Genomic DNA, 12,078 nt, shown 5'->3' on the forward strand with positions numbered 1-12,078 from the left:
TGTATTGAAGCATCTGTCATGCTCATTTGCATTGATAATTTGGTTGCTATTTTTATTATCATCTTTCAGTCTCCTTACTTGGTGACTTTGCTCTCATTCTTCTTCTAAATCAGTGGTCCCCAACCTTTGTGGCAACAGGGACTAGTTAGGTGGAAGATAATTTTTCCACAGACTCAGGTGGGTGGAGGTGGAGCTCAGACTGGAGAGGGGGGTGGGACACAGGAGGCAGAGCTCAGGCAGCAATGCGAGCCCCATCCAAGGACCTGGAGGCGGGAGGTTGGGGACTCCTGTAAATCACCCAGCTGGGGTTCATCCTGTCCCTTCTTTTGCCCACTGGCCATCTCCTGGCTGGGTTGTTTCACTCATCTCTGCCAACCCCTGCTGTCCCTCCACCCCAGCCCACAAGCCCACCCAGCTTCCTTGCCATTCCTCCAAATAAGCCAGATTACTTGACAATCCCTTCCCTTTTAGAGCCCTCTTTCTTTCTTTGTCCACCTCCTCAGTTTTCAAGACTGAATGACATTTGTGAGGCCCTAAATTGAGCCTTGAACGAAAACAAGGAAACAACCCTCAGAAGCCTCACTCCCCGTTTACCAAAGGTGCTGCTGGAGGTCTCTGCTTGCCTAAGATATTTCATGCTCAGTGACTTCCTCCTTAGAGTCATATTAGGTTTGGTTATTTCTCAGATTCTTCCTCATCAAGCTGAGTGTTTCAGAGCCTAGAGTTACAGGAGAAAAAAATTTTTTTTTCTGAGAAATAGGAGGGATCCCTGGTTCATGTTGGACGAGTATGGTTCTATGAGTCACAGTCTTTGTTAATCTGAGACGTGTGGATAGTAAATTGTAAACAAGTGGGTGTGAAGTTTTAAGAGCCTAAGAAATAAATTTATAGTTTGTAAAAACTGAAGAGCTTAGTTAAATAATAAACCTCTTGCACTGGATGACTGAGCTGATGCACGAAGCCAAAGAGAGGTGGTCCAGGAAAGGGGTTTATGAGACAGCAGTGTAAACAGGAAGCCCTCCCTCCCCTCCATCCCAGAGTCCCTGGGGCTCCACACAAGTGCTTCTCTGTGTGTACTGTCTGAGTGGTGGAAGGTGTGTAACTCATCCAGTAAACAAATTCCTTTTTTTCTTTAAGATAGGAATGGGAGTCACGCCAATAATGGGGAGATTAAGCGACAGTAAGTGTACTGAGTACTTAACTGAGATCTCAAGCCTTCTTCTCCCGCTGATTTTCCAGAAATTCACACTGCAGACAGGAGATGTTAAACATCTTCTCAATAGGGAATCTGGCTAGCTCAGGAGAATGAGTCGAAAATACCAGCATTGAAAAAGCCCACCCACATACCTGAGAGCAGCAGTTCCCAACCTTTTTGTCACCAGGGACCAGTTTCATGGAAGATGAATTTTCCACAGACTAGGGTAGGGGGATGGTTTCTGAATGATTCAAGCACACTACATTTAAGCTCACTCCCTGCTGTATGGTCCAGTTCCTAACAGGCCCGTACTGGTACCGGTCTGCAGCCCGAAGGCTGGGGACCCCTGCACCGCAGGTCTGCTCAGAGTTAACAAGCACTAGCCACACATAGAGATTCTAATCAGCATTTTAGCTCCCCCAGTCTTCATCAGGAGCAGACAGCCAAGATCACCAGACAACCAAGGAGAGCCTCCAATGATCAAAATGAGCGAATAAAAACAGAACTAGGAAGAAACAGGCTGTTTAGGGAGAAGAAAACTTCATCTCCATAAACTGTAATACCTATCTGCAGGGAGACTGAAGATATTGTATCCATGAAATCAACACAGGATACTATCATAACGGAAATTTAGAAAACAGAAAGAGCTTTTGGGGGAAGAGTTTTTCATAGCAGAAATAAAAATAATTCAAAGGAAGGCTTGGAAGATAAAGCTCAGGAAATCTCCCAGACAGTAGAACAAAATTACAAGGTGAGAAGACAGGAAAATGGAGGCGCACTCCAGAAATGTCAGCCCTTAACTTCAACTCTGCTCGCCTTTCTGGCAGACACCTCGGCCTCCCCCTGTGTGTCACTGGTGCCCCTCAAACCACCTTCCTGGCGCTGGAGCCCAGAGGAAATGAGTCTCAGCTGGTGAGTCCACATGTGTGGATTAAGAGAAACTGCTTGGGGCTCCAGAAGGTTCTTCTACCTACTCAATCTCTGCTGGATTTTGCAGCTAGAAGTTGTGGGGACTTATCTTCCTGGCAGTGGAACCCTGGGCTGAGGACCTGGTATAGGGCTGGGGCTCCTTGCTCCTGAGATATTCCTTCCAAATTTTTACTCACCACATGTGGATGTGGGACCAACCTGCTCCACCTCTGCGCCCCTCCTACCAGTCTGGATGGATGTGATTTATTTAATTCTGTAGTTGTCAGACTTCCATTCAACTCAATTTTTGATGATTCTGAGTGATGGTTATTTAATATTTTAGTAGTAATTTTGTTGTGGTTATGTGAAAAGGCAAGCCATGTCTTCTTATGCCACCATCTTGACCAGAAGTGGCAAATCAATTTTAAAACCCACAAAAAAATATACAAATTGGCCAAGGAAAAGCTTCTGGAGCAAATAGGTTTAGCAAGGTTGAAAGACTCAAGATCTACAGGTAAAAACCAATTGTATTTCTATGTATTATCAATGAAAAATTAGAAAGAAACATTTTTAAAATACCACTTATGAATTGCATGGCAAAAAAAATACTTAGGTATAAATCTAACAAAATATGTGCAAAATCTGTATGGTGAAAACTGGAAACCACAGATGAAGAAACAATGAACTAAATATACCAAAAGACACATACTGTATTCATTGTTAAAATGTCAATTTCCCCCCAAGTCGATCTACAGATTAAACACAATCCTAACCAAAATCTCAGCAGGATTTTATTGTATATGTCAACAAGCCGATTCTAAAACTGATATGAGATGGCATAGGAATTAGAATAGTCAGTACAGTTTTGAAAAAGAGGAACAAATTGAATTGTCCTGCCACCTGATTTCAAAAGTTGCTATAAAGCTCCAGAAATCAAGCCAGTGCGGTATTGGCAAGGGATAGACAGGTAGGTCAATGGAACAGAACAGAGTGCCCAGAAATAGACCCATACATACATGTCCACTGATTTTTGACAAGCAATAGTGAAGGATAGTCTTCTGAACAAATAGTGCTGAAACAACCGGCATCCACATACAAAATAAAAGAACCTCGACCCATATTCTGTATTATATGCCAAAATAAACTAAAAATGTGTAACAGGCCCAATCTAAAATTATCAAACTTCTAGAAGATAACATTTTGAAAAGTCCTATGACCTTGGGTTAAGAAAAAATTTCTTAGATCTGTTGCCAGAAACATAATCTTTAGAAGAACAAACTGGTAAATCTGGCTTCATCAACATTAGTAACTTCTTCTTTGTAAAAGACACTTCTGAAAATAAAAGACAAGGTACAGACTGGGAGAAAATATTTGCAAATTGCATATCTAACAATGTACTTGTATCCATGATGTATACAGCTCATAAAACTCAATAATAAGAAACAAACCCAATTTTTAAAATGGCGAAAAGATTTAAACAGATACTTGATCAAACAGGATATATGGGTGGAAATTAATTACATGGAAACATGCTTCTCACATTTTAGGGAAATTCAAATGAAAACTATAGTGAAATATAATTTTATATCTACCAGATTCTAAATATAAGTTTGACAACTCCAAGTGATATGGAGGTGTGGAGAATCTGAAAGTTGCCTGGCATATTGATAGGAGTATAATTGGAATGATTTCTTCAGCATGTAATTTGTCACAATCTAGGTAGGTTGAAGATTCATACACCACATGACCCAGAAATTCCACTTCTAGATAGGGAAAAACTCTGAACGTGTGCACAAAAAGGGAAATGCACACAAGAGTGTCAGGTACAGCATTGTGTGGTAAGGCAGGAAACGTACAAAATGTCCACCAACAGGAGAAGAGATACATTGTGGCTGTTCATACAGTGACCTACAATACAGCAGGGGTTAGCACACTATAGCCCATGGGTGAGATCCAGATGAATGCCTATTTCTATAAATACATCTTCATTGAAATCCAGCCACCATCACTCCTTGATGTACTGTCTATGGTAGCTCTCTTGTTTTAATGGATCATGGAGTAGTTGCAACAGAGACTGTATGGCCCACAAAGCCCAAAATATTATTGACTGGCTTTTACAAGAAAAGTTGTCTGATATCCACTATACAGCAACAGGAAGAAATGAATCAGAAGTATATATATCAGTCAGGGTTTAACCAGAGAAATAGAACCAGTGAGAAATATATGGTAAGAGGTTTAATGGTGTAAACCATTGTGGTCCTGGTGAGGCAGGTCATCAGGAAGGGTAGGCTGGAACTGCCAACTGGGAGCTGAAACACTCTGCAATCAGAATTTTTTTCTTCAGAGAAGCTTAAGTTTGTTCTTAATACCTTTCAACTGATTGAATCAGATCCATTCAAATTCTCTAGGATAATCTCCTTTATTATGGGCCTGGCCGGTGTAGCTCAGTTGGCTGGGCATCATCCCACAAAGTGAAAGGTCATGGGTTTGATTCCCAGTCAGAGCACATGCGTGGGTTGCAAGCCTGGTCCCCCGGTTGGGGCGTGTGCCAGAGGCAACCTATCAATGTTTCTCTTCTTCCCTTCCTCTCTCTCTAAGAATAAATAAAAAAGACAATCTTTTAAAAAATAAATAAAAATAAAGTCAACTGATTATGGACTTTAATCACATCTACAATATACTTTCACAGCAACACCTACATTAGTATTTCACTGATTAACTGGGGACTGTAAGACAAATCTTGTAAACAGAGTGCTGAAAAACAAGAAAAGTTGCAAAATGTTATGGGAGGTATGGCAACTTTTACATAAAGGCTGAAAACAAGCAAGACAATTTAATGAAGTTGGTGGATACGTGGATATATAAAACCATGCAGAGGAAATGATAAATCACTACTTTATACCACTTGTCACTGGGGAAAAGGGAAGGAATGGGGATGGGTTTACTGTATTTGTAATTTTTTTAAGACAAGGGTCTCCAAAGCAAGTGAAACATGTAAACATTTTTATTAAGCTTAACCCTGATATTGTAATTATTTCTTGTACTACTGTTACTGCTTGTGTATATATTTTCAGTCTTTCACAAGAATTTTTTAAATGATAACAATTGCTCTCCTTTGGACAAACCTAAAAGGCATGTTCATACTGGGAAGTCAACCTTGAATCAGGACCAAAGAATAGAAGCTTCTTAAAAAAAAAAGATTTTACCTGGCTGGCGTAGCTTAGTGGATTGAGCACGGGCTGCGAACCACAGTGTCGCAGGTTCAATTCCCAGTCAGAACACATGCCTGGGTTGCAGGCCATGACCCCCAGCAACCACACATTGATGTTTCTCTCTCTCTCTCTATCTCCCTCCCCTCCCTCTCTAAAAATAAATAAATAAATAAAAATATAAAATCTTAAAAAAAAAGATTTTATTTATTTATTTTTAGAGAGAGGGAAGGGAGGGAGAACTACAGAGAGAGAAACATCAATGGGTGGTTGCCTGTTGTGCACCCCCTACTAAGGACCCAGACCATGACCCAGGCATGTGCCCTGATTCGGAATCAAACTGCCGACCCTTTTGTTCACAGGCCAGCACTCAGTCCACTGAGCCACACCAGCCAGGGCCGAAGCATGTTTTTTATTTACATGCCAAATACCCTTTTGGTGGCTGCTGCAGGATTTTGTTCATGGATCAGTGTTTCAGGGAATGAGCTCCACCCGCTGGGAGCTGAGCCTGGAAAATCACAGTGATCAATGTGCTCCAGCCTGTGCTCAGCTGAGCCCATGGAGCAGGGTGTGAGTCATTCGTCCTGGAGCCCTGACCTTGGCTGCCCTCCACAGTGTCAAGGTCTGTAGCTAAACAAAACTCCTGACTTAAGAAACTGGAGATAAAGGGGTGGTGGTCAATCACATGACACATGGCCTCTGATAGGATGAGACTTGCCCAGCCTCCCAAGGGGCTTTCACCAGGGCCTACATTTGTGTTCATGCACCAAGGGACACAGCATTAAGAGTTCTTCCTAAAGAATGTGAGATGACTTCTGATTTAAGAAGTGGTTATAGTTATACACAGATCTAGAGATTGCAACCTGCTACATGCCTGCAGAAATTGATCAACTGACATTCGATACAGGATACGAACATAAATCTTTCTGCAAAAATTAACTCCTTTTTTACAACTAAAAAAGCACAGAACCTTTGTGAGAAGTGGAATATATGAAAAACTAGATAGAAGAAAACAAAAGTCTCCCAAAAATCCCATTGCTGAGAGTTAATGGTGGTTTTACTCCTGTATTTTTTGGTCATGTATGTATATATTTTTCCTATAGTCAGTTCATCATTTCAACAATGGTTATTGAGCACCTACCATGTGCCAGACTTTATCCTAGGTGTTATAAATATATAAACAAACAAAACAATCATGGTCCCTGCCCTTATGGAGGTAACAGTGAGGTGAGGGAGACCCACTAGAGAAAAGTAAGTGTATAAATGCACAAGAGAGAGTTAGATAATGTGCAATAAATAATGGAAAAAGCAATATCTAAAAATACTGAAGACTTGTACTGGGCTATTTTAAGGCCTTTGCCTCGTGTATATGAATACATTCCTAGAGCTGGGGTGTGTGTGTGTTAGAGGAACAGTGGCTACCATAAATCATTCAGCACAGTGGTCAGGAAAGACCTCTTGCAGGAAACGACATTGGTGCACATGAACAGAGAAGGCAGCTGGGGGAAGATCCTGGGTACGAGCCTTCCCAGCTAAGGAAGAGTAAATTTAAATTCCCTGAGCATGAAATTGTTTGTCATGTACCTAAAACAGAAAGGAACAGACGAGGATGACGGCACCTTAGGGAGCAAGGGGCAAAGGGCAGTGATACCGAGGATGTTTTGTGTTCATACCATGTAGGGCCTTGAAGGCCACAGTAAAGAGTTTGACCTTTATTCTAAGACAGAGGCAAAGCCTTTGGAAGATTTTAAGCAGCAGAGTAGCAAGATCTGATAGCCATTGTTTTAAAAATCACACTGCACAGTGTTTTGCAAATGGATTTTGAGGAGCCAAGAGTCCAGTTAAAGCAAGGACACTAGTTGAAAGGTACCTGTGGCCATCTAAGCAAGAGGCTATGGCCTCTTGGGCCAGGGTTGTAGCAGGTTAGGGTTTTGTTGAAGTGATACTGTTTTTGTAGTTCTATGTAAGCCTAGTTCATTTTATTTAATTTTAGAAAATAAAAAGGATTTGAAAGATTGTTATAGAACATAATTTAAAATAATTACCAGCCATAAGTCAGGAGACCCAAACTGGAGAACAAGCACAAAAATCTAAGAATGATATATTCTCAAAAAATAGAAGGGTGACCCCAGAACTGTCACCCTTGTGAATACCAAGGAGCTCTTCAGAGCAGCAGAACCAGGCAACATTTTCCCAGCTGTGTCATTCTCTCCCCATCTCGACCCCTATTTTCATACCCTCATTTCAGTATGAGTGAAGGATTGAGTTTTTGTTACAGCTGCTACTCATGGAAAAATGGAGACCATTAACTGACACCGTCTCTTAGGTCTGTCTTGCCAACATCCTACAGACAGAATTTAAAATTGGGGTGCCCTCTTTGCTAAAACTCTGCTTACCCTTAAGTACATGGAAAGTTAAAGGCAATTGCTATCGGGTCTTACCAAAGGCTGAAGAGCCCACATTATTGATTGCTACACAGAAATCATCATTAAACAGAGCAGGTGATAGTCTTCCGTCGATGAAACTCAGTACTGCATTTATTTAATTGAACATCTCCCATGTAGCTTATAGTTGAAATATCTAAGATCTACCTCCTTCTAGTTATAGATGGTGTCTAAAATTTTAAAATTATAAAAATAGAGACATCAGTATACTAGTTAAAGTTATAAAAATAAAACCTATTACAAAAATAAATCACAAAAATTGGGAGGCAGAAAGGTATGTGCAAGATAGTTCATAGTAGAATGTCAAAGATGTCAGATACTTTTTTCTTAAGATTTTATTTATTTATTTTTAGAGAGGGAAGGGAGGGAGATAGAGAGAGAGGGAGAGAAACATCAATGTGCGGTTGCTGGGGGTTATGGCCTGCAATCCAGGCATGTACCCTGGCTGGGAATCGAACCTGGGACACTTTGGTTCCCAGCCTGCGCTCAGTCCACTGAGCTACGCCAGCCAGGGCCTAGATGTCAGATACTTTTAAGAAAAATGTAACTATATTATTTAATGTTAAAATGAGAGCTACTGGAAGAAGAACAACAACAATAAAAAGCAAAACAGAAACTCTAAAAAGTGGCCTTCCTTCTGAGACCAGAATTAGAGGTTGGATGGTGAGTGGGAAGGAAAATTTTACTTTTAATTTTAGACTCTTTTATATGGCTTGAAATTTTTTGATATGTGCATATTATTTATTCACATTTTTAAAATAACTGCTTTATCGAGAGTGACTTAAATACCATTCAATTCACCTATTTAAAATGTACAATTCAATATTTTTTGGTATATTTACAGTTGCACATCCATCATTGCTATCAACTTTAGAACATTTTTATGATCTCCACCCAAAATGCGGTTACTCTCTATTTCCCCATCAAGTGCCCCTCTTCTCAGTCCTGGCAACCACAAATCTTTTGCTATCTTTATATATTTGCCCATTCTGAGCATTTCATATAAATGAAATCATAATGAAGTCATACAACATGTGTCCTTTAGTATCTGGCCTTTTTCAGTTAGCATGATGTTTTTTAAATTTTTTTTACTATTATAGTTGCCCCAATTTTCCCCCATTGCTCTCCCCTTCCCTGGCCAGCCCCCAGCTCCCACAGCTACTCCCCACCCTGTTGTCCAAATGCATGGTTCATTTGTACTTGTTCTTTAACTAGACACTTCCTCTTCTTTTCTCCCTTCCTCCCTTCCCCCCTCCTCTCTGGTCCCTGTTAGTTTGTTCCTTATTTCCATCCCTCTCATTCTATTTTGTTCATTAGGTTCCTGTTATAGGTGAGATCATATGGTATTTGTCTTTCACCACCTTGGCTTACTTCACTTACCATAATGCTCTCCAGTTCCATCCATGCTGTCACGAAGGATAGAAGCTCCTTCTTTCTTTCTGCTGTTTAGTGTTCCATTGTGTAAATGTACCACAGTTTTTTGATCCACTCATTTACTGATAGGCACTTAGGCTGTTTCCAGCACTTGGCTATTGTAAATTGTACTGCTATGAACATTAGGGTGCATAGGTTCTTTTGAATTAGTGTTTCAGGATTCTTAGCGTATAATCCCAGCAAAATGTCAAAAGACAGTTCCATTTTCAGTTTTTTGAGGAAATTCCATACTGTTTTCCACAGTGGTTGCACCAGTCTGAATTTCTACCAACAGTGTACTAGGGTTCCCTTTTCTCTACAACCTCACCAGTGCTTGTTCGTTGATTTGTTTTTGATGGCCATTCTGACCTGTGTTAGGTGGTATCTCATTGTGGTTTTAATTTGCATCTCTCTGATGGCTAGTAATGTTGAGCACCCTTTCATATGCCTATGGGACCTCTGTATGTCCTCCTTGGAGAAGTGTCTGTTCATGTCCTTTGCCCATTTTTTTTAATTGGGTAGTTTGTCTTTCTGGTGTTGAGTTGTGTGAGTTCTTTATATATCTTGAAGATCAAATCATTGTCAGAAGTATCATTGGCAAATATTCTGTCTTACATTGTTGGTTCCCTTTTCATTTTGATGATGTTTTCTTTAGCCATGAAGAAGTTTTTAATTTAATGTAGTCCCATTTTTTTATTCTTTCCTTTATTTCCCTTGTCCTACAGGATGTATCGGTGAAAATATTGCTGTGTGGAATAACTGAAATTTTTCTGCCTATGTTTTTGTCTAGAATTTTTATGGGTTCCTCTTGAACTTTTATTTAAAAGACTTATTTTTAATCCTCGTAGCCATTTTTATTTTATTCTGGTGTATGGTGTAAGTTGGTGGTCTAGTTTCATTTTTTTGCATGTAGCCGTCCAGATCTCCCAGTACCATTTGTTGAAAAAGCTACTTTTGCTCCATTTTATGCTTCTTCCCCCTTTGTCAATATTAATTAACCATAGAGTCATGGGTTTACTTTTGGGCTTTCTAGTCTGTTTTACTGATCTATGTGTCTCTTCTTATGTCAGTACCAGGCTGTTTTGATTACAGTGGCCTTATAGTATAGTTTGATATCAAGTGTTGTGATTCTTCCTACTTTGTTCTTCTTTCTCAAGATTGCTGAGGCTACTCCAGTTGTTTTTGTTTCCATATACATTTTTGAAATATGTTCTAAGTCTCTGAAATATGCCACTGGTATTTTAATAGGGATTGCATTGGATCTATAGATTGCTTTGGGTAGATGAACATTTTAATAATGTTGCTTCTTTCAATCCATCGACACAATATATGTTTTCATTTGTTTGTATCTTCCTTGATTTCTTTCTTTAGCATTCTGTAGTTTTCTCAGTATAGGTCTTTCACTTCCTTGGTTAAGTTTATTCCTAGGTACTTTATTTTTCTTGTTGCTATAGTAAATGGGATTTTTTCCAGTTTCTGTTTCTGATATTTCATTGTTGGTGTACAAAAATGCCTTTGATTTCAGAATATTGACTTTGTATCCTGCTCTTTTGCCTCCTTTTCATTCAATTGGGGGTTATTTCTTTGTCTCCCATTAGGCACTCTTCTTGTTTCTTTCTGCTTCTTAGACTGATCTGCTTTGATCCCCAGTCTTTGTAGTTTGAACTTCTGTGGTAGGAGACTTGTGTGATTCAGTGGTGCAGTCTCCTTGATCTCTTGAACTCGATGTTCTTGAGATGCCCTTTATGTTGGCTCTGTGGTTGCAATTGGGTTTTGAGTGTTGTTGGGTCATTCTTTGGTGGGTCCTCCCTTCTGGCTGGCTGACTGAGAGTCACTTTGCCCACCACATCTTGTATGCTGTTGTACAGGTGCTACCAGAACAAAACCACACAGCCCAGGAAACAAACCCACACCCACAAAAATACCCCCACACACACACACAATCACATTAATAACAACAAATGAGCCATAATAATATGGGTTTGAGGAGATTAAGACTATTATAAGAATGGAGAAATGAATATGAGATGACTAACTGAAAGAAAAATGATTTTGAGAGGGAGGAACAATAATAAAAATAGGGAATTGGGGCAAGGCACAGGGAGAAAGAAAGTAAAATTTACATCATAAATCAAAAAGGGAATGAAGAAGATGGGACGGAACAAGAGAGGGGGGCATATTATATTAGGTTTAAACAAAAATTTAAAAAATATATAGTGAGAGAAAGAAAAAGAAAAAAATAAGTATGTAAATAAGTAAGAACCAAACTGGAGAAAAAGATCCACCACAGCACTATCAACAGTAAATGAGCTAAGATTAATACTGGTGTGATAGGAATAAGAGGGAAGAAAGAAAGAAAGAAAGAAAGAAAGAAAGAAAGAAAGAAAGAAAGAAAGAAAGAAAGAAAGAAAGAAAGAAAGAAAGAAGAGCTTAAGAGATGTCTAGAGGAAAGGAAAGTAATTTTGAGATGATAGAGGGAGATGGAATACTAAGAGTACAGAATGAAAACCAGGCTAAGGCAGGGAAAAATTAAAATTTGAGACAAAAAAAAAAAGGCTGGATGAAGGCAGAATGAGGTTGGAGAGGGGAACAGTAAAATTTGAAATTTGAAATACTAGAACAGTGAAGATCTAGAGATAAAATTGAAGTAATGCAACAGCAACCACCCTATCCATAACCAATGAGCGAAGACTGATAAAGGTGGAGAGAGAACAAGGGTATTTTAAAAGCAGGAAAAAGAATGTGAGATGACCAATGACAAGAAAAATGGCTCTGAGAGACCGGAGCAGGGAGAAATAGTAAGAATGCAGAATGGAAACAAGTCATAGCAAGAGAGAAAACAAAATTTAAAATCAAAATAAGAAGAGGAAAGATGAAGGTAAAATAGGGTAAGAGAAGGGGGGAGCAA

Source organism: Phyllostomus discolor, chromosome 3, assembly GCF_004126475.2.
Source record: "Phyllostomus discolor isolate MPI-MPIP mPhyDis1 chromosome 3, mPhyDis1.pri.v3, whole genome shotgun sequence".
NCBI classification, from domain to species: domain Eukaryota; kingdom Metazoa; phylum Chordata; class Mammalia; order Chiroptera; family Phyllostomidae; genus Phyllostomus; species Phyllostomus discolor.